Source organism: Miniopterus natalensis, chromosome 4 (assembly GCF_054644295.1).
Source record: "Miniopterus natalensis isolate mMinNat1 chromosome 4, mMinNat1.hap1, whole genome shotgun sequence".
In the NCBI taxonomy this organism is placed as follows: domain Eukaryota; kingdom Metazoa; phylum Chordata; class Mammalia; order Chiroptera; family Miniopteridae; genus Miniopterus; species Miniopterus natalensis.
The window spans coordinates 20,320,452-20,343,691 of NC_142084.1; the positions used below are offsets into that span (position 1 = coordinate 20,320,452).

The 23,240-nt window shown below is 48.2% G+C and overlaps 1 long non-coding RNA gene across 1 annotated transcript in view; it reads right to left on the reverse strand.

Moving 5' to 3' along the window:
* LOC107525377 (uncharacterized) overlaps positions 1–2,603 on the reverse strand; it is a 256,707-nt gene extending 254,104 nt beyond the window's left edge. Inside the window, exons 1-2 of the long non-coding RNA XR_015714360.1 lie at positions 2,546–2,603; positions 2,343–2,457 (exon numbers count right to left, since the gene is read on the reverse strand). This is a non-coding gene — a long non-coding RNA (uncharacterized LOC107525377). The remainder of the gene's footprint in view (positions 1–2,342; positions 2,458–2,545) is intronic.
* Positions 2,604–23,240: the final 20,637 nt, after the last annotated feature.

Consider the following 23,240-nt stretch of genomic DNA (forward strand, 5'->3'; position numbering starts at 1 on the left):
TTTATCATGGTAACCTGAGTTGACTAATTACTTGGCTTCTCCATGCCTCAGTCTCTTCATCTGTAAAGTGGGGATAATAATAATAATAGTACATCCTTGTAGAATTATTAGACACCTTCAGGGAGCTTAGCCCAATACCAGGCACCATAGTAAAGACTCAATAAATGACATCACCATCATGATTGTCCTTCCCATGATGACATGTGTCTCATCCACTATAATCCTGGTGGGAAGTAATATACAGACTCCAAATAATGCAGCAGTCTAGAGAAGCAAGATCTCTCAGGCATCTTCTGGGTCAAAAATAGCTTTCTGGAAGAGGAGAATATTAAAAAAACATTTTTCTAGGGGCTTTGTTGCCCTCCCTCTTAGGGATAGGGAAAGATAAGATTGGAATAAGGGATAAGTAGCAAGCAGGAGGAAACAGCTGTAAGTTGGGGCTCACCTGTGCCCCCTTCCCCACCTCTGCCTTACCTCAGCTCATTCTGGGGCCATGTAGGGGCAGGATGCTCACACAGAGCAAGAAGAGAGCTGTTGCCTTGGGGAAGAGAAAGCCCTCAAGGGCAGGCCACTGATCTCAAAGGGAAATAATGGGATTTTCTGGGATTCACATTGATCCCCAAAGGAGAAAAGCTTCTGTTTGCCTTTTTTAAGCCGCCAAACAAGGAACTAAAGCCTCTTTCAGCTCTGAGTCAGGGCTGTCCTTTCTGAAGTCCTTATTATCCCTGGGGCACTGGGAGAATGGGCCCCAGCACTGGGCCTTCCACACAGGGAGCTTTCCGCTGGTCAGAGGCCTGCCTGCCTGGTCTCCTAGCGACCCTCACCCCACTGGCCAGCAAGCACTGGCACCTTGACCCACAGTTCTTGACTGTGTCCCAGCAAGGGCCTGGCTCCTATCCTTGATCTGCCCAGTGATATATTTCCACATCCAGGAGCAAACATGTGAAGCAATGGCTCTCCAAGCCACCAGATACCACATACATATTCCTCACCCCAGCTGACCAATTATGATAACAATGATAATAACAGTCACAATAATAATACATCAGCTAATTCTTGAGCAGTGTGATGCTCCAGGGACTGTCTTCCTCTCCACATGGCCTTACCTCTAAAGATCTTAACACCTGGTGGGACAATCAGCCCTCACCCCCAAATTGCTGCTCACAGCTCAAAGTCTGCCTAAGTCATCCAATGACCATCACCTCTTGCCACTTGAGCTGTCCCTGTCATAGCCACATTCTAGATGTGGTCATCATCCACCACTGCTCCACCCCTGAACACCTCACACACACTTACACACTCATGCCCACATACTCACACAGTATCACACCCCTACAAACACACACCCCCCCAAACTCAGTCTCTAGCCCTTTCTCTGTCCAGCTCTTACACACTCACTGACCCTCACGGACTCCTCCACCCCAACTGCTCTCCCGGCCCCTGGGGCCAACTTCCTCAAACTCAACAAAGTGAACCTCTCCTTTGCCTCCCCACTCTGGCCTGGTCCTCCTCCACTCGCCAGTCACCCAGCCCAGGAACCTGAGAGCCACCGTCCTCTCCTCTCACCTCTTCTTCCCCCCCCCAACTTCTCATGCAGATTTGACTTCCAGAATGTTTCCCTTTAGGAACCAAACTGTACTTCAGTGCAGTTCACACTCCACACTGCACTTAGAGAGAAAGCCGACATTTCTTTTTGAGGTACATAAGGCACATGACAAGACTTGCCCCTCTTTCCAGCATCAGCTTTTGACAGTGCCCCCTCCCCCCACGGGTGCATATGCGCATGCGCACACCTGGGCACACACGCAGGCACGCCGCCCTATTTCACTCCTGTGCCTTGCTCGCTCAGTCCCCTCCGCCTGGGCTGCCCTTCACCCTCCTCTGGATGTCCAGCTGCGATTCCTTGTTTAAGACACCTCGGTGCCACCTTCTTCCCTAGTTCCCTCTACCATGACCACCTCCTCGTGTCACACGTCCGTGGCAAAGACTGTTGGTTGCCTTTCTTCTCCCACTGCAATGAACGGAATTTTTTACCTTGATAAATGATCAAGAGGTGCCCCAGCCTCCATTGCAGCTGGACGTGGTCATGTGACTAATTCTGGCCTAAGGAATATAAGTAAAAAAGTGGCATGTGGCAGCCTCCAGGAACCTTTTTTTTTGGGGGGGGGGAGGAGAGAATTTAAACATGTTTTATTGTCAGAGGTCACTTGAAACGTCCCATCTCATTACATAGCTCCCACAAAACCTGTACCAAAAAAATGGCCTCTTGAAGAGTCATAAAGTTACTGAAGTTAAAACCATATCATATTTCAAATACCCACGTTCTCTTAAGTATGAATTACCGTGTATACTGGACTATAAAGTCGCTCGTGGAAGGGTTTTCTTCATTACAGGTCGCGTCATTTCGGCCACAGTACAGAAAAGGCCCGTCCTATCGAACCGCCGGGATGAGAGGAACTGAAATGCACAGAGAACCACTTAAATATGCATTGAGCGTCCAGGGCCCCGGGTCCAGCTATCCCAAACGACGAAAACCTCCTTCTACCTAAGGCGGGTGCTCCGAAACCGCCCAGCATGTCCCTCGACGGAGGCGAACGTCCCAACCGCAAAAAAACGGACACCTGCCTTCCCAGAAGCCCCTGCGCGGAGTCGGGCGGGGGGTCGCCAGACCCCGTGCCGAGGCGGGGCGCGCGGAGGATGGCGGGACCCGGGAGGGTCGGGCGCGCTCTGCCCACCTGCCCTTCCCTCCGCCACCTGGGCCCCCTCGAGCCTCTGCCCGGGGCTCGTCCCCAGGACCCTCTGTTCTCTTCCCCGTTGCAGCAGGGTTGGTACGACGGGGTCCCAGGGGGCAGCGGGGGCGGCGCGCCGGGGCTGGGGGAGGGGGAACCCAGCGCAGCCCGCGCGCAGCGGCGAGTCCCGCGCGCGCCGCGGGCGACGTTGGCTGGAGCGGGGCCGGAGGAGTGGGGCGCGCGCTGCGGGGCTGCGGGTGCGCAGGGAGGCGGCGGGAGCCGAGGTGCGCGGCACCCCCGTCACGCGTCAGGGCGTTTGGGAAATCAGGAACCCTTCCTAAGAGAGGGCAGAGGATGCCCTGCGCCCCTTTTTCGTCTTGTTCTCCATCCTGCCTCCTGGAACCGTGCTACCATCATGAGATGAAAGCCGTGGACTGGGAATGGAAGGTTCCCGAGGGTTTGTTTCATGGAGCGTAGCCGTCCTGTTAGCCGTGGACGGAAAATCTGGAGAGAAAAACAAACTTTTACTTTGTTTATAGGCAATTTCTGTTTTGGATTTTGTATCACTCCAAATAGTATCCCTCCATGGTGCGCTCTTACACCGCACCATGTCTGTCACTGGGCCCATCACATTGTGATACAGTCACTTTTAACGGGGCTGGCTCCCCTCCATCCCCCCTCCCCAACTGGACACAGAGCTGCCTGAGGTTAGGGGTTATGTCTAAGTCTACACTGTATCCCCTCAGCCCGGAGCATGGTAGGCACTCGGTAATGAGTGGATAAAGAAATGGACGCTTGATGATTAGTCAGGCTGACTTGGACTGAAAGACTTATCTGGGGAAGGTAACTGTTCGGTGCAATAGCACAGAGAAACTGTTCCCAGACTTCATTCATCTCCCAGCTCAGATCTGCACATTGGCCTTGCTTTCCAGCTTTCATTGTTCCAATGGCTGTTTCTGGTCCCTACAGCATGGCCAGACCTTACCCCCCCCACCCCATCCCCCACTTCCCACAACCAAGGACAGTCAGCCAGACCTGTAAGGCTACAGGCAGGGAGCACTGCTGCTACAGGGAGCACTGCAGATGCCACCACTGCTGTCTTGGGACCTGACTTCCCTGGTGACTACTGGAGGACTGGGCGGCACAGCCCAGAAGGACAGGGGAATTGAAGCTCTAAGGGAGTGAACTTTGACCAATGAGAGACAGAAGCTAGCAGATTGATTCTCCCTTCCTCCTCTGGACTGTTTGGAGACAAAGTAGCCTCAGACCGCCTCTCTGAAGAGGTCTTGCAAGACAGAGCAGTCAGCTGTGCTGGTAACCGCAGTCACCAGCTCATAACCCTCTCCCTCCTTTCCTCTCTTACTCCCCTTTCCCCTTACTCCTGCTTTCTTGGAATTAAACTCCCAATAAAAGGTAAGCACTTGAGTTTTGCGCTCTGTTTTCTAAGGACACTAATGGTTACCATGTTTGGGGGATAGTGAGCTGTCTGCTGTGTTTAGAAAGCAGGGAAGTGATAGGATTCAAGGCTGATAAAGTTAGCTGGTGCTAGGTGAGGCACCCAGGAGTGTTTGGTTGCCAGGCCAGGAGTCTGTTTTTCTTCTTGAAGCCGCTTGGCCACCATGAGATGCCTGCATTGTCCCTGCCACAAGCTGGCCAGAGGCTTCCCCTAGCTCCTACCCTGCCACAAAGCCAAGGACTTCCATAATGCACAAGCAGTGGCAGAGAAGGTTGGCTATGCTACAAATGAGCATTCCCTTTGGCCCACCATTTCACTTCTAAGAAAAGATCCTATAGGTCCACCCACACATGTGTGCAGAATTGAATGTGTAAGTGATTCAAGCCAGGCCAATTAAACTCCATTCCAGGAATTAATGAGAGATCAACACCCTCTTTTTGCTGAGGTTGTTAAGCTCAAAGGACATAAACTTGGAATAGGATGGTGGCTTTCTTGCCTTCACATGGGGAGAACCTCTCTGAGAACAAAGCCAGAGAGGAGCAAAGCCAAGAAATGGGGAGAGAGAGCGCTCTAAGCCACCGTAAGAGCAGCAGGATTCCACTGTCCTTGAAGTTGAAGCCAGACTAATGGCTTTTCAACTACACAAACTAATACATTCCTCTTTTCAATGATACCACTTTGCCTTAGGTTTCTAACATTTGCAAGTGAAAATGTACTCAATACAATAGACAAGTGTTTACAGCAGTGTTGTTTTAATAGCAAAAATGAGGCAAATGCAAATCATAGCACCTTATTTAAATAAATTGCAGTATATACACATAATGGAACTATGCAGCCATCAGCAAGGAGCAGTAGAGCTCCATTTGCCCACACAGAAAGACACCCGTGCTATATTAGTGAAAAAGTCCAGGAGCATAATGGTATATATGACATTCTCCAATAAGTGTGCGGTATTTTAAGGATGGACAAACGTACCTATTTGCACAACACATTTGCTTGGATTTACATGAAATTTTATGGAAATCACACACATAAGAGTTTGTTACTAAACATCGTTTTTATGTGTGTGCATTGGAGTGTGCTCAATAAAGGCATCATTCTGAGCTTTCCTCACATATTATCTCATTTTATTCAACATTCTAATGAGATTGATAGAATTATTAGCCCATTTGACAGCTGAGGAAACTAAGGCACTGAGAGCTTGAGCATAGACCTAAGTTACATAGATAGTCAGTAGCCCTTAACTGACTCAGGGTGTTGGTCTCCTCTAGACAATGGGCATACAGGTCAGGAGGGGCAACTCTTTTATTTCCTTCCATACTGCTTGTTTAATCATAAAAGTCTCACATGCACAGGGCAAAATGTGAGCTAACTAAAGAAGAGCTTGACAAGGACTTTCCTCTGTGTGGTGTGGCAGCCAGAGCAACCAGACAGGAACCTGGGGTAGCAGTAGGGGCCTGAGTCCCCTTGGACCTTGGATTAGCCTGTGCTGAGCCTGAGCTAATGGTCTGCCCACTGTCCCCCTTATCTAAGTAGGCAGAGCCTGCTGACTCTCCCCCAGCCTCAAGGAGGTCAGCCTCCACTCCCCAGGTCCAAGGAGTCAGAGGGGATCTGAACCCCCGGAGCAAGGTCCACCTGGGCTGGGAGTGACATTGCCTCAGATATCCAGTGTATGTCTGTCACACTTGGCCTCCCCAGGCCTCATTCCCAGGGATATGCCCTTTGTTGGAGTATAAGAGGCTCTCTGGAGGCTTCCACGTTGCTGCAGTGACCTTACCACTCGATGGAGAAGACCTGGCCGTGCAGGGAGCAGTCGATCTCATCAAGCTGCTTCTGGCCACAGGCTGCCTGCTGGGCATTGTGAATGGGCCTGGCTTTGGGATTATCTCTGAGCCCTGAGCTGTCCTGTGTGCCAGGTGGGCTGTCAGCCCTGTGAGGGGATGGAGGAGGTGGTGGGGCTAGGGGGAAGTGGCCAGCATACCTCCATTAACCCATTCAGTGCAGGATTACCCTGAGCTGACCCCTTCTCCTCTCTCATCCTTTCACCCCACTCCTTCAGTGACAATGTCTGCTGACCCCACGCCAGTCCACCTGCAACCCCAACTTCATAATGAGCCCTGAAGTTTGGAAGCCTCTGCTCCCATCACATGCCTTCTTAGGAAGCCCAGGATGGCCAGGTTGAGAGCCCAAGTTTGGCATCTGAGACCTGTGGATTCAAATTCTAGGTCCAACACTCTCTATATGCATTCATTCAACAAGCATTAATTGAGTGCCTACTCTGTGCCAGGCACTGTGCTAAGCCCTGGAGATAAAGGAGTGATAGAGTGATGAGAAAAAACACAGGTCCTGCCCTCATAGAGTCTGGCGGGGAGAGAGATTTTTAACACACTGTATGGGTCTTTTGGTAATACAATATCTTAGTAATACAAGGGCCACAGAGAAGAGGTATAAGTAATGAGACTGCTGAGGGTGGGAGTGGTTGGGGATTCTGACCTAACCTAGGAGATAGGTTACTCAGAAGAAGGATGTGTGGGAGTTCATTTTTTAAGAGAGGGGCAAAAGATATTCCACTCAATAGAAGTGGCATGGGCAAAGGCCCTGTGGTTAGAGGGAGAGTGCTACATACTAGGGACTGACAAGAAAGCCAATGTATCTATAGTGCAGAAAATATGAGGGAGAGTGATGAGAGATGAGAGTGGAAAGTTCAGCAGAGACCAGAGCCATGGAGAGCCACTAGGGGAGGAGGGGCTCCCAAGATCAGGTAAGGCAGGGGCTACAAGATCTGTCTGCAGACAATGTAGGAGTGTAGCCTAAACAAGACACACACTCTGAACCTCAGTTTTCTGCTCCATTAAATAGTAATGGTAGCATTCCTGCCTCTGAGGTCATTGGAAGGATCACATGAGCTCCTCTGTGAGGCATTTAGCACAGTGCAGGGCCCACAGTAATAGCCCAAACCATGACAATTGCTGTCATTGAGGACTGAGGCTATCCTGGGGCCTTGGGGTGAGGGAGTTGGCAAGGCTGATAAGTGGGTCCTATTCACAGAGTCTTCATTTTATTGAGTGGGCCAAAAGGCTCCCCAGAAAACAGATGCTGCTGCAGTGGCTTCTTCAGGGAAGGACCTAGAGGCATTCACCAAAAAGTGAGTTCAAGAGATGAGGACCTGGCCAGAGCCCACAGCCCATAGCCCACAGCCCACAGCCCACAAGAAGACAAGGGAGGAAGAGAAGCGGGGAGAGGCTGGGGAGGGCTGGCCTGTGTAGGATGCTGCTCACACAGGCCTCAAATCAGGGGCAGGTAGGGCAGGGCTGCCTCTTTTTCGCAAACAAGGAACTGAGGCCAGGAATGTGGTGTCAGAACCACTTAGCTGGTGAGGGGCCAAGGCAGGCTGTGAGCCCAGACTGTTTACTTCTAGAACCCACAACTGCTGAGCCAGATTCACACCCACAAGGAGGGGCAGATGTTCAGGAAGGGGCAGAGAAGCCAAGAGGAGAAGGGGTGGAAGATGGAAGGACCGGCCATCCTGTCCTGTCCTTCCCAAGGCTTAATTAACCAGCTTCCCTGGGCGCTCCGGCAAGCATATCCTTTCAGTCCCTGCTTTCCCCATCCCATCTCCTTCTGCAGGAAGTCCTGCTCCCGACAATCCGACAGAACAGAAGCGTTCCTGAAGAGATGTCAATGACTTTCAGCATTTAGGAATGGGCAAGAGTCAGCAAGGAGGGCAGGAGAGGGAGGCACTGGGCGATGCTCTTGGGGCCAGCTCCCAGGGGGCTTTGAGCATCAAGCTAAGGAGCTGATTGTTCATCCTGTAGAAATAGTGTGTGAGCAGATGACTCACAGGATAAAGGTGCCTCTTTATCATCAAGATGGACTTGGTAGGGGAGGGGTGGAGGAGAAACCAGGTCAATGCCTTGGAGGCCCATTGGGGCAGGTGTTTGCCTGGCGGCTGGTGGACAGGATGAGGCAGGTGCAGAAGGCTTTGGCCCTGGCCCACCCCCCTCTCCAAAAAGGCAGCTCCTAAGGCCTGATTATGGCCCAGCTAGCTCCCCTGCCAATGGCTTGTGTCCCCCTTTCCACCCCCCAAGGCTAATCAGCTTAGGATGGCAGCAAACCGAAGGCTCCAGAACCAAAGGGCCCTTACTCTCTGCAGCTACAAATTAACACTGCAATTAAAAGCCAGCCAAGCCAGACCTGACATCCACACTCTCACTGAGTGAGGATTTAATTAAGACATGATGGGGAAGTGGCAGGGGAGGAGGCGACCTTGGAAGGCCGCACCTTGAGCTGACCATCTCCGTCAACTTTCCTTTCTGGCTCAGACCATGGGCTTGAGGCCACCGAGCACACTGGAAGCAGAAGAGTTTCTTAAGGGGTTTCTGTTGTCAAAAATACCCATCCCTGGGCCCTATTCCAGTGCCACTGAAGCCAACTCTCAGAGATGGACCCAGGCACCTGCATTTTCACAAATTCCAAAGGGGGATTCTGATGCCTGAGCGTTCAAGAACACTCACTTTGGGAATACTCTGGTAGGATCTGAAAGCAATGTAGTGGGTCAAGATGATCAGTATTTTTAACACTAGGATGAAATGGAATGGAATATCAGAAGAGAAAATATCAGAGAGCATTGCATAGAGGGGGGAAAGTATTATTTTGTGAAACTTTGGCTTTAGTTATATATGTGTGCTGCTTATAGATTGGGCTGCTATGAAAAATATATATATGTGAAAGAAATATATATCAAAACGTGTGTGTGTGTTACTGTTGGTTTCAGTAAAAAAAAATAATAATAATGTTTGAAAGCCCCACATCCATAACTCTTCAGCAACAAAGAGGTACCAACATCCTCCACAAAGCTCCAGGCACCCAGTTCACAGATGTGCCCGCATGGAAACCTCACTATAGCTGTTCCTCCAAGCCTGCTGATCTGACACACCATGCCCATGCCCATGCCCATGCCCATGCCCACTGGCAGCCTGCCCTCCCTCAGAAGTCATCTGCAGACAGGTGGGCGAGTGCAGCCACCCACCAGCTGCCCCTGGGTGTAACAGCCTCATTCTTGGCCCAGGCTGGGGCAGGTATTGGAAAGAGGACCTGCCTCACCCAAAGAGACTGGAGCTGGGCTTGTATTGATGGCAAGCACAGAGCCCCCGGCCTGCCTCCCAGCCAACCTCCAAGTCTGAGGGCACCAAGGTATCAACAAACACATCCATACCTTTCAGGGCTCACTGCCTGCTTGGGAGATAGAGAAGGAAGTGCAGGGAAGAGCCTGGGGACATCACAAGGCCCGCAGAGCAGAGGGAGGAACGATGGAGGGAAGGCCTGGCTGTGCAGGAGGTGGGGTGGGCAAGCAGGCTGCCTTCCGAGTACCACATTCCCCAGCCCTTATGAGGCCACGCCGTCCCTGCCCTCTCTGCCTTGGAAATCCCTTTGAGCTGCAGAGGGCAGATGGGGGTCAGAGAGTGATGAGCCCTGGCCCTAGCCCTGTTTGAAATCGAAGCATCCTGGGCCAGGGGCGAGGCCTTCGAGGTGGGGTCGCCACCTCCAGGGCAGCGGCATCCTTCGGCCTGGGCCAGCCCGTTGCTAGGGCCCCTCTTCGGAGGCATCAGGTTATAGGGCCGCGTGGAGCAGCCCATCTGCCGGCTAACTTCTCACTTTCCCCCCTAAGGCTGCCTGTGACCCGGCTCCCCAGGCTCTGGCCCGTGTGTAAAGTGGCGGGGGGCCTTTATTCCCACTGAGCCCCTTCTCAGCAGCTCGCAGCCAAACTGCTCTTGGATTACATTTTGATGAGTTTTCAATTTAGGCCCAGCAGACAAGGGAAAGGAGGGGAAGAGGGAGGGGGTGGGGGCGGGCAGGGGAGCCAGCAGAATAAATGCAACAGATGGGTCCAATTGTGCTGCCTAGGCAAATGAAGGAAGACATCTGTAGCTCCCGAATACTGGTGGTCTGAAACGCAATTAGCCCTCTGTGAAAGGGGCCCCTCGCAGCCCCCTCGGCCAATCCCCTCCGAGGCACTGCTCACGTTACAATGGCCTTGACCACAATCCATTGAGCAGGAAAAGGAAAAAAGAAAAGAAAAGAAAAGAAAAGAAAAGAAAAGAAAAGAAAAGAAAAGAAAAGAAAAGAAAAGAAAAGATTAATCCAGGAGTTGCTGGGTGGTGGGGCTGCAAGAAGAGTCGCCACGCAGTGAAGGAAAGGTTACTTACATTCCTGCTTTTCTCTTTTTTCCTTGTCAATATATCTGCTGTGGGTTCTTATTACAGCGAAGGAGAGGAGGGAGTGTCTTATTTTTTGGCGTGGTGAGGCTATGTGGACCCACATCTTGAGTGGTGATTAATCTGCAAATTGCTCAGAAGCCTCGATTTTCTACTGATGTTCAGAAAATAATGAATGAAGACTCGAGGCGAGTCGCTGTGGTTGCCCCCTGAGGGGTGAGAAAGTTGTTATGTGATAAGACCCCTTCTGCATGTGATAATTATAATGGTTGCTGTGAGTTGCAGGGAGTTGTCTGGCGCAGCTGGAAACGTGAATTCTGCCTGACTCCTCTGAGGACCTGCCTCTCCCCCACTATCAGGGAGCCCAACTGGAAAAGTGGGAAAGGATTGGGGCCTCCTTTATTCATGCATATTTATGATCGGCGGAAGAAAAGGGGGGAAGCCCAGTACAATGGTGTGCTCTGCCCCCGGGGGCGTCAGGGCACCTTTAAATTACCCTCCTGGCTTTGTTCCCCTCTGAGCTCTCCTGTGCCTGATCCGGGAGCTCGCAGCTCCGCCCAAGGAGGTGAAAGAAAGCCCATGTTCTGGAGGCCCCCTCCTTGTTTCTGCCGCCCGCGCCCAGTGAGACACTGGGCAGCCCGCAGGCTCCCAGCCCGGGTCTCAGGAGCCCCTCTAGGGCACATACTCAGGGGGCCGGCCAGGCCTTTACCAATAAGAAGCTCTGCCAAGAGCCGGGGTGCCATGCTCCCTGCTTGTTTTGTTGTATTGTGGCAAAATATGCATAACATAAAATTCCCCACTTTTAAGGGTTAGGGTTATTAAGCACGTTCACACTGCTGTGCAATCATCACCACCATCCGTCTCCCGAAATTTTTCATCTTCCCAATCTGAAACTCGGTGCCCGTTTATAACAACGGCCCATTCCCCTCTGCCCCAGGCCCTGGGCAAACACCGCCCTACTTTCTGTCGCTACAGATTTCACTACCATACGTACCTCATATAAGCGGATTATGTACTGTTTGTCCTTTCTCACTGGCTTATTTTATTTAACATAATGTCTTCAGGGTTCATCTGTGTTGTGGCCTGTCAGGGTTGCCTTCATTTTGAAGACTGAATCATTTTCCATTGTATGTATAAAACACATTTTGTTTATCTGTTCATCCATCAACTTTTGGGTTTTTTCTACCTTTTGTGTATAGTGCTGCTCTGAGCATGAGCATACAAATATCTGTTCGAATCCCTGCTTTCAGTTCGTTTGGATATATACCCAGAAGTGGAAATGCTGGATCATATGGTAATTCTATGTTTAATTTTGTTTTGTTTTTATTTGGTTTTTTTTTTCCTTTTTAGTCCAAGTCTGGATGCTCCCGGTGAAGGAAATACCAGCTTAGTCCCAGGGACATGCATTTTAAAGACCATATTGATGATGACTTCCGATAGCCTTAGGAAACTGGTGCTTGGACTCAAGTTGAATTCAGGCCCTGGTGTTTAGTTTGCTTTGGTTTAGAGTTGTATGTGACACAAGCCCCAGGGGTCTCTATGGAACTCAGCTGGTTATGGAAGCTGGTTTGGGGTTCACAATGCATTCGGCTCAGGTCTCCATCAAGCCTGCTTACTTCAGCCCCTTTCTCTTCCCAGATCAGCCTAAAGGTGCTTTAGTGATCCAGCTGTTTGGGTTTTCATCTTGTTGTTGTTTTATAATTATTCTTGTGTGTATTTAGACAAAGTCATAGATGCTTGGACTTTCTTTTCTGCAGCTTCACTAACCTAGTGCTCTAAGATTCAGGAATGTCCTAATGAGTCAGCAGCTGATGCTGTTTGATTTATCAAGGGAGCCAGAACAGAAATGAATGATCTGTACTGTGTGACTATATTCCTGAGAACACCCATACACGTATATGTCTTCCCGTTTCCCAAATCCTAGTAGTAGGCATAGAATCAGTTTGAAAAAGTTGGCAACCACCCATTCCCAATTTCTTAGGTTGACCAGGATTTTAAGTAGTACTGTATTTCGTATGTCGCGAACCTTCTGCACAGTCCAGAAATCCCAGTGTTTCATCATCCAAACTCTCTCTCCCATCCCGGTAATGGGACAAAAGTCCGTGTCAAGCCATAAGCCCCAGGGTTTAGTAAAGGAAGTTACATGGACTCTAAGAATGTGGGGATCACCAGAGCCTGAGCCATGTGAGTGAATGGCCCTTTCTCAGGAATCTTCTACCAAGTCTGAGCCAGTTCCTTCAACAAGACCATGAAAATCCCCAGATGAGTTCTGCCTTGGGGCCTCTTGGACTAGATCAACCAAGGAACACCATGGCTTATGCTCAGGGCCTTGCACTGAGCTCACTTCCAAGTACCAACTGTCTCTACTAAACTACCTAGACCTTCACCCCCACCCCCCAACAAGGCTAAGTTCTCTATTAGACGTGATACCCTGACCCAATCCATGCCAGATGTAAGGGTCCAGTGGGACTGGCTGAGGCCAGCATTCGGGAGTGAAAAGGCAGAACTGCATACCTAACAGACTTCACCTGAGGTCGTGCATGTGAGGCCATTTCTGCAGGAATTCTCAGGACTGGCTCTCAAGTTTCCCTCACAGAAGCTGCAGCCCAGACCTGCCCACAGCTAGGACTGGCCAGGAGAAAAGAGGGTCCTGACCTGCCAAACGCAGCCATGCTTTCTTCATGAGTGGGCTGCATCCCAGGTCCTCATCATGGAAATCTTTCACTCACTTACCTGAAACAAAGGCCCCACCCCATCCAGGCAGACTGCACAGGTGCACCTGGCTTTGCCCAGGCCCAGCATCTAGAATTGTGCACATTATAGTTAAATAAAAGAAACCCTATGTGCAAGCCCAGCCAATGCATATTCAGCGCTTTAGGGCTCAGGAAGCATTTTCAGATGCAGCCCCCATTGGAAACTCCAACCACCCAGAAAGACTAAGAAGATAGTAAGCGCCCTTATCCCATTCATCCATTATTTCTATTTTTTGAGGCCATGCAATGCACCAGGCTCAGTTCTATGCACTGAGTACATAGCATCAAACTCGACAAGACAAAGGACTTTCTCTCAAAGAGCTTACCTGCTAGAGGGACAGAGAGGCAATAAGCAAACCGATATCTAATATGACTGTCATGCTATGAAGAAAAATAAAGCAGGGCTGATAAGACTTCTGGTGTTCAGTCACCACCAGTTCCCTTTTTCAGGGCACTTGGCACATGAGAGGCTCATATGTCTCAGCCCCTTATAGTTAGGCAGAGTCATGAAAGTAGGAATGGCTAACGAGCTATGAGTGGAAGCAACACATGTCACTTCCAGGCTGTGGCATTTAACTGCTAGTGCAAGACTCTCTAGCCCTCTTTTTCCTCTGTCACAGTGACCCACAAGTTTGCAGAGACTGGCTCTTCCTTCAGCCTATTCCCTGAGAGGTAATGGGTTATTTCCTCCACACAGCCTAGCCCACTCTTATTACAACACAGTCAGGGGCTAGAGTAGGGCTTCTCAACATTTTGGTCTCTTAAAAATTATTGAAAACCACAGAGAGCTTTTGTTTGTGTAAATTAACTCTGTTGATGCTTACCTTTTTAGAAATCAAGAGAAATATTTATTTAACTCATTCTAAAATGATAATCATAGGGAGGGACTAAGATGGCAACCTGGGAGCCACTAAGAACAAAGTATGCTGCTGAGAGGGTCACAAAGATCCCAAATAGCCAAAGCAAACTTGAGAAAGAAGAACAATGCTGGAGGCATTGCCATCCTGATTTCAAATTATATTGCAAAGCTTTAGTAATCAAAACAGTATAGTATTGGCATAAAAACAAAACATAGATCAATAGAACAGACTAGAAGGTCCAGAAATAAACCCATGCACATATGGTCAATTAATTTTCAACAAAAGAGCTAAGAACATACAATGGAGAAAGGATAGTCTTTTCAATAAATGGTGTTAAGAAAACTGGATATCCACATGCAAAAGAATGAAATTGGACCACTGTCTTATGCCATACACAAAAATCAACTCAAAATGGATTAAACATTTTGGTCTGAAGCAAACGGTCTTGAACATAAGACCTGAAGCCATAGACCAGAACTCCTAGAAGAAAATATAAAGGATGAGCTCCTTGACATGGGCCTTGGCAATGATTTTTTGGATTTGACACCAAAAGTAAAAGAAACAAAAGCAAAAATAAACAAGTGGGACTACATTAAAATAAAAAGCTAGGAAATCATCTATACAATGAAAAGGCAACTATGGAATGGGAGAAAATATTTGCAAATCATATATCTAATAAAGGGTTAATATCCAAAACATGCAAGGAATTCATACACCTCAATAGCAAAATAACAAATAATGCAATTTAAAAATAGGCAAAAAACCCAAACAAACATTTTTCTAAAGACAAACAAATGGACAACAGGTACACGAAAAGGTGCTCAACGTCAATAATCACGAGGGAAATGCAAATCAAACCCCCAATGAGATATCACCTCACACCCATTTGTGTGTCTATTATCAAAATGACAAGAGATAACAAATGCTGGCAGGAGTGTGGAGAAAAGGGAGGCCTTGTGCACTGTTGGTAGGAATGTACACAGGTACAGCCACTGTGGAAAACATTATGGAGGTTCCTCAGGAAATTAAAACTAGAACTACTGTAAGATCCAGCGACCCCACTTCTGGATATATACCTAAAGGAAATGAAGACACTATATTTAAAAAAAAATAAAAAGCTTTAATCAATTTTTTAGACAGAGAGGAAGGGACAGAGAGAGAGAAACATCAATCGGCTGCCTCCTGCACACCCCCTGCTGGGGATCAAGCGCACAACCTGGGCATGTGCCCTGACCCGGAATCGAACCAGCGACCTCCTGGTGCATGAGACGATGCTTAACCAACTGAGCCACACAAACTGGGGCTAAAGACACTATCTTGAAGATATAACTGTACTCCCATGTTCATAGCAACATTATTTGCAATAGCCAAGGTATGGAAACCACCTAAGTGTTCATCAACAGATGAATGGATTAAAACAATGTGGTATGTAATTATATCACAGTCTTAAAAAAGAAGGGAATCCTGCCATTTGTGATAACATGGATGAACATGGAGGGCCTCATGCTAAGTGAAACAAGCCAGACAGAGAGACAAAGAATGCATGGTATCACTTATATGTCTTAAAAAAATAATGTCAAACTCATAGAAACAGAGTAGAATGGTAGAATGTTGATTGCTAGGAGCTTGGGGGTGAGAGAAATAGGGGGAGTCTGGTAAAAAGTACAAACTTTCAGCTATAAGATAAATAAAGCCTGAGGATCTAATATATAACATGTGACTATAGTTGACAATACTATATTGTACAATTGAGAGTAGAACTTAAGTGCTCTTAGAAAAAAATAAAAATAAATATGTGAGATGATGAATGTGTTAATGTGATAGTGGAAATTCTTTCAAAATGTATATGTAAACCAAATCACATTGTACACTTCAAATATATTTCAATTTTGTCAGTTATACCTCAATAAAGCTGAAAAAAATAAATAGCTCATTTAATGTTAACATGTAACATTTTTAATGAAAAATAACTATACTTTTCAAAATGAAAAAATGGTGAGAAGGGTGACATTGCTTTACATTTTTGCAAATCTTTTTAAATATCTGGCTTAATAGAAGATAACTATATTTACATACCTGCTTTTGCATTCAAGCTGGTCTGATATGTCATTGAAGTATATGAACATGCAGTCTCAACAAATATGTAAGTGGAAAAGCAAAGTCCCTGCAGATACCATGGGAAAGTCTTAGGGACCCCCAGTGGTCCTTGGAACACACTTTGAGAACCACTGGGCTAGAGCATGCTGAGGGCACTGGCAGTTGGAGCGGGGTTGCCCAGCCCAGAGGCAACAGTGGCTGAAAACTGAAGCGGGCCAGAGAGGATAAGCTGGCAGTGACCTGGCTCTTTGGAGGGAGAGCTGCGGTCTGGCTCTTTGGAGGGTCTGCCCAACGTGAAGGTAAGAGCAGGCAGGGAAACAGAGGCCAGTGGTGGGCCTCAGTTTCTACAGCTAGCAACAGGTGCAGCTGAACGCAGGGCCATCTAGGATTTATACAGCAGCCTTCTCTGTCTGCTTGTCCCTCGTGTTAAATGCTAGGAACCGGCCTTTAAGACAATCTTCACCTTTACCCACCTTCGCATTGTTTATTTGTAAAGCTGTTTACCAGATGCTGAGGTTTTAGTCAAAGACGAACATCCTTGGACTCATCTCAAGGCATCTGGGAAGGATGGATCAGGGAGAACTTCAGCCTTATTCTAGGTTCCTGGAAGGTGCAGGACACCAAAGGCTTGGTTCTGATGATTTCAGGACAAGGGGTGGGGAGGAATCGGGACATTTACATGAGGGTCAGATACCAAACCAGAAATACCATACAAATCTCCTGATGCCATGGAGGGGCAAAGGGATGAGCCCTCCTTGTAATCATAAGTAAAAATAGACATTGCTAATAAAAATCTTTTATTTATTAAATTCTCACAAAATGCCAGGCATTTTATCCCAACCTACTTCAGAGTCAGAGAATATCTCCATTTAACAGTTTAAGAGCTTACACTCTTGTGTGTATGTTACATTTGTTTTGGTAACTTTTTATTTTAGCATAATTTCAGCACAAAACAGTTGCAAAACTCCTGAATACCAAGTTTCATCAATGGTTAACATTTTCCCACATTTACTTTATCATTTTACTAGCTGATAGATGATAGATAGATATAGATAGATGATAGATGATAGATGATAGATAGATAGATAGATAGATAGATAGATAGATAGATAGATAGATAGATGATAGATAGAAATGCTTTTTAATTGAATTACTTGAAAGCAAATTGCAGACAGTATTACCCTTTAGCCTGAAACACTTCAGCATGTGTTTCTTAAGAAAAGGACATTTTAAGACATAATGGCACTACAATTATAAAAAATAGGAAATTTAATATTGACATACGCTAATATCTAATGCCCAGTCTATATTCAAATTTCCCCAACTGTCCCAATAATGTCCTCTTTACCTATATCCCCTCCAGGTCCGGATCCTATCTAGAATCACACATTGCTTTTGGTTAAATCTCTTTAATCTCTTTTAATCTGGAATTGCCCTTCAGCCTTCCTTTATTTTTCATGACCTTGACCTTTTGGGGGAGTACAATTATCTTGCATCATGTCCCTCAGCATAGACTTTTCTGATGTTTCCTCATATCAGATTCAGGTTTTACATCTTGGTAGGAACACCGCAGATGTGGTGTGTTCTCCTCAGTGCATCACAGGGAGGAGGCACTGGGCGTGGACTCGTCCCAGCGTTAGTGATGTAACTTCCATCACTTGGTTAAGCAATGTCTGCCAGACTCTCTACTGTGGAGTTACTGTTTTTCCTATGTAATTAATAAGTAATTTGTGAGGAGAATCGTTGAGACTGTAAATATTCTGATCCTCATCAAACTCTCACCTTCTATCTTTAGTGTCCATTGACGATTTTTGCCTAAATCAATTATTACTTAATGTTCCCAAAATGACAATTTTCTAACTCCACCATTCTCTCTACATTCATTAGTTGGCATTCTACTGTAAGGAAAAGTTTTCCCTCCTACCCCATTTATCAGTCATTCATTTTATACTAGTTTGGATTCACGAATTCTTATTTTACTCAATGGTTATAGTCTTTTACAATCATTTGTTTTGATGTTTAAATTGTTCGAAGTATGATTGGTGGGAGCCTTTTCAATTTGGCTTCTAAGTCATTTTGATATGTCTCCCTCATACTTCCTGGCATAAACAGATGCTCCACGCTCGTCTTGTGCTTTTCCGGCCCCAGCCATCCTCCAAGGAGCCCTGGTTGGGTTTTGTTCAGTAAGGAATGCTATTTAGCAACCAAGATCTAGATATTATGGGGAATCAGTGCAACTGGGGTGTTTTTGCTTCTAGACCCTTTCATTGTACAGAGCTAGGAAATATATGTATGTATGTATGTATATGTATATTTGTTTATATAAATACATATTTGTTTATATAAATACATATTATATATGTTTATGTGCTGATACCTCCAATCCTGCAGCTCCAATCTAACTCACAAAATTCTTCCTAGGCTTCCTCTATTCCATATTTTTTACTTTCTTCTCCAACAGTGAGAATCTGACTCTCAACATTATCTACATATTCACTCATTTGCTTAATTCTACAATACCAGAAAGCTGCTGTATCCATTCTGTTGTGACAAACACGCCGTCTCAGTAGAGTTTAATATTTGTAGTTCTTTTTGCCTTAGACTAAGGGCATACAGTCAAAGCACGGTGCTCAAAGGTTTCTTGGGTTACTTTTCTTTTTCTTTGTTCAGTATGACTATATTGTTCATTTATGTTGTTGAGATTAGGTTCATTAGTTTCTATTTTTATTCACTTTCAGGGTTTCCTCCATCACTGCTGATTTAATGGAGCCCAGACCCTCAAATACTCACTATTGTTGCAATTCTTGTCCAGGCGTGGGCCCAGGTAGTGTGGGGCTTTTGGACGTAGTTCTATGATCTCATCTAGACCCTCAACAGCACATATTTTCACCCTGATTTACATTTCTGGGAGACTTCCCACTATCTTTCCCAAAGCCAGCAGTTGCAGACTCTTTCCCCTCCCAACCTTGAGCTGTGCTCCCCTGGCCGCTGGCCTCTGTATACCTCTCGGCCATGCCCTGTCTCTTCTCTCCGAGCTAGTGAGGATGGCAGGCTGGGCCCAACGAGGTCACCCCCAGACTCCCGAGTGTCATCCTACATGGCTCCTGCCCTTGCGGGTGCCCTTCTGCTCCTGCCACAGCTTCCTGCAGGGGAGACCTAGGGGGAGGAAGTCTGTGTGATACTTGCGCACGGAATGAAGCAAGTCTTCCCACGACGGGAATGGAGCCTGAGGGGAGCGGGCCCCTATCAGAGGCCCGAGATCATGGTCTCGAGCGAATCACCTTGGCTTCTCTGTGAAGAGTCCCTGCTGCAGGGGCAGTCAGTGGGCTTGGGAAAGCAGGGAATGAAGGCTGAGGTCTGGGGCAGACCCTTCTCTCCCATGAGTCCAGATTCCTCCTCTATCATCAGCCCTTGGAAACCAACCACCCAAGGATGCATTCCCTTCACACCTTTCTGCCAGACCCCACGTGGGGAATTCACTCCACAAGAGGGGAATTAAAAATTGGGTGTCGCCTGGCTGGGCGTGGCTCAGCGGTTGAGTGTCAACCTAGGATCCAGGAGATCGGGGTTCGATTCCCGGTCAGGGCACATGCTCGGGTTGCGGGCTCGATCAATGACTCTCTCATCATTGATGTTTCTATCTCTCTCTCTCCTTCTCCTTTCCTCACTCTGAAATCAATAAAGATATATTAAAAAAAAAAAATTGGGTGTCAAATATCATCACCCCATACATAGTTCAACAGAGTAGCCCCATTACAGGGGTCCAGTCAAGCCCTCTTGTTTCTTAGCCGACACCTCCAGTTCCAGGCCTTTGGCCAAGCTTTCAAGGACTCAGACCCTTCCTTTGCCAAGCTATTTGGCATGCAGACCGTCAAATTGCCAACTGTCATCTGGGGCTCATGAGGGTTAAGCCCGGTTTGGGTGTTTAATGTCTTGCCACTGAGAGATCCCACCCGGTGCCCCTGCAGATAGATACCAGGCCCCTGCTGACACACGCCCACAGGACCCACAGCCCACCTGATGAAGCTCCCTGTGCCAGGTGGCCGCGGCCTGACACTGGTGCACAGACCGGCAGATGCTGCTGCATCCTGGCCTTCGGGCAGTCTGTTTCCACTTGGGGACAGTGAGCGCAAACTTAGCTCTTGTTACCAGGACACCTCACTCCGTGCGCAGTAATAATGAGGCAGCACATGCACACACACGCACAAGCTGTTCAACTGTGGACATGCTGCAGCTTTCCAGTGAGAGAGGTTTTCAAGGGTGTATTTTTATAAGGAAGAAATGACATAAGCGCCCGTCTTTGTTATTTAAATTTCATGAAAATCAACTATAGATGGTGTGTAATTGAGCACAGAATAGGGCCCAGAATATATTCTGAAATAACGGGAGCCCTTTTATCAGGTTATATATGAAGAAAAGAAAGTCAAAGAAAAGCAAAATCTCCATGCAAAATAATGAACTATTTGAAGGAAGAAAAGAGTGAGACTGGAGATCAAGCACGGCTGGGGGAGTATTCAAGGGGCTGGTTTTGAGAAGTTGCTTGGGACTGGGGTTTAGGGATGGGGTGGGCTGTGGTCATTATGGGTTGACTTGCACTCAGAATCAGGCTGTATACAGAACTTCAACAAGGAACCAGTGTCAGGCAAGTGAAAAGATGAGAGCCCTCTAAGGTGGGCCAGGTGACCCAGGTCGTGCAGTAGGACAGGAAGGGCTGTAGATACTGAGAGGACACCTCCCCAAGGCTCTCCATCCCCCTCCGCTCTGTACTCTGTGCTCCGTGATCCCCAGAGGCAGCGTACTTGGGCGGCCAGGTGCCCAGGTGATAAACCAGGGCTGACCTGGGGCCTGAGTCAGGGCATCCTGATGGGGGCATGTGGTCAGGAGCTGGCCTGACTCAGGAAGAGGTGATCGCTGACTCTGCACTCATATGGCCACAAACAGGCCCCTTCTCCAACACCAGCAAAGGGGGATGCTGACCCCAGTCTCCCCAGGCACCCCATTCCATGTGCCAGCAGCACAGCCCCTCTCTATGTCACTCACCGTGTGCACCCCTGGGCCTGAGACTTTCCTCCTCTGGACCTGACCTGAGCCTTGATGATCTGCCTTACAGGGAACATAATGTCACCTGAATGGGTTGCTGTGAGGATACTATAGGAAACAGCGCCTAGTACAGTGCCGGCCACTCAGCCCCTTCCCCCACCTCCCTGCCCCTGCAGGCTGCTGCCCTCTCCACCCCCCCACCCCACCCCCCCCCACCCCCCGCCCTGCAGCGGAATCTCTCTCTGAGGCAGGAGCAGCCCTGGGGCTGGCTGTAGTGGAGGCCCCCTAACCAGGGAGACAGCAGCTCAGAGAGGGTGCCCAGAGCACCATCATGAAACTCTCAGGAGCCAAGAAGTCCCCAGGAAACAACCACACTGCTGCCATTGTCTCTGCTGCTGCTGCCACCAGGGGCCAGGGCCACCGAAGGACAGTGAAGAAGCAGCTCTTGCTCTGCAGGCGCGGGCGCCTCCCAGCGAGCCTGGGAAGGATTGGCCCAATAGTGGGGTCTTCCAGCTGGAGAACAACGGCGACGGCAGAGCAAGGAGCAGGGTGGGAGCCCCATCTACTGGCAGCTTTGCAGACTGGCAGAAAAGGACCAATGCGGAGACAAGAGCTCTAGCTGGGATCGACCTCGGACGCGTGATGTCAACCTGCTTGCGAAGCTTCCCCGGAGGCCACGCTACAAACACTCTGCGAACTGCCTCAGAATCACCAGCAGACCTGGCCACCTCATTGAGAAAAGAAGGCTGGAGCCCGAGAGTGATAACAAGCCCTGAATTGCATTGAGAATATCTAGGAATGGGCTTCTCTTCCACCAGCTTCTCCAGGGCAGGGATTTCCCAGAAAGTCTCCTCACCAGGAGGCCTTGGGCAGGAGTCAAGGACAACAGTTACTGCAGAGCTGAGGCAAGGGCCTGCTCCCTCAGGGACCAGCAGGCTTTGGGGCCAGACAGACCCATGCAAATCCCAACTTACTAGCTGTGTGACTGAGGGCAAGTTCCTTACCCTCTCTGTGCTTCAGTTTCTCCATCTGTAAAACAAGCTCCATGATATTATCTCCCCTATAGGGTTACTATGAAGATGAAAAATCAGACCTATAACCCAGATGCCCAGATACCCACTGCCCAAAGAGTCTTCCCTTTGGTGCCCAAACAGCATGAGACCCAGCCAGCCTGCACCCTCCTTGGTAATGCTGTGGCCAGCTCCTATCAGCACGCACACACACACACACACACACACACACACACACACACCCGTTTCTGGGAGTCTGCAGGTTGAGTATATGCTTCCCTAAAGTCCTGGTTGCTGTTATTCTCTCAGTCCACCTCCTGACTCAAGCTCCCCACTCACTCTCCTTTTCTCTGGTGACCTCTTGCCACCTCTTTAACAAGCTTCCCCAGGCCCTGCTGACGCCCAGACCTCCTCACTCCAGCCAAGGCCAGGGATGCTCTTCCAATACCCACAAACCCAACTAGGACCAGACTTGCCTAAAAGAATGACAAATGGAACTATAGAACATGATAGAAAAGCCCAAACTAGCTCCTGGGTGTGACCAGGCTCAAAATCCCCAGGCCCAGGCTCTTCCTGACTCTCTCTCTGGGGTCCCTGGCTACTCCCTTCTCAGATAGAGCTAGAGCCCCAACCATGTTGCCCCTCACAAATTCCAGGAACCCTCAGCTTTTTAAATTTCTGCAAGCAAACTGGCCGGAGACGCAATTCTGCCCTGAAGGAAGACAATCCTTCATGTGATTATACAAAACAAAACTCTCAAGTGTTTTTATTCTGGTTCCTGAGACCTCTCCAACCCCAAACAGCATCTTGGTTTTTTAATGTAAAATCAAATATCCTGTTAGTTATATTTTGCATTTTCAGAAACAAAGGAATAGCCTGCTCTCAAGGTTGTCTCCTACAGAAACTAAAAATCAAATAACAACAGTTAACATTTTTTGGTATGTCCTAGTCTAAGACCCTGCTATCAGTCTTCTGCCTGTTTTAAGATCTTTTCGAATCTTCACGACAACACCGGATGACAGTTACCATTTTTCCTCCATCTAATAGAGGAGAAAAAGAGGTCTAAGGAGGTTATGGGAC